The following is a 356-nucleotide window of genomic DNA, read 5'->3' on the forward strand; positions in this document are numbered from 1 at the left end:
TGGCCGCTCGCGGGTGTCTCTTTGCCGCCCGGTCCTTCGGGCGCTTCCCTTTCCCAGATCTTTTCCCCCACCCCCGCGGGAGCGCGGTGATTAGAAACCCGTGTGCGAGCTGCTCGGGCTGTAGAGGTATAAACTCTTTCCCGCGTGTTTTCGCTCGGAGCGTGGTTGCCAGGGCTGCCACGAAACTGCGTGGGGGTGTTACCTCCGCCCTCAGGTCCCCGCGTCCGAGCGGGGCGATACCCCCTCTGCCTGGCTGCCGCGAGGGCGGCCTCTGAAATTGCTGCTTTTCCATTAGTTCTGGCCTTGTTTTGAAGGCTGACGTGGGGGATGCGGTACTCGCTGGCTCCAGCCCGCGA

This window comes from Aptenodytes forsteri, unplaced genomic scaffold (genome assembly GCF_000699145.1).
Source record: "Aptenodytes forsteri isolate BGI_AS27 unplaced genomic scaffold, ASM69914v1 Scaffold262, whole genome shotgun sequence".
Taxonomy (NCBI): Eukaryota; Metazoa; Chordata; class Aves; order Sphenisciformes; family Spheniscidae; genus Aptenodytes; species Aptenodytes forsteri.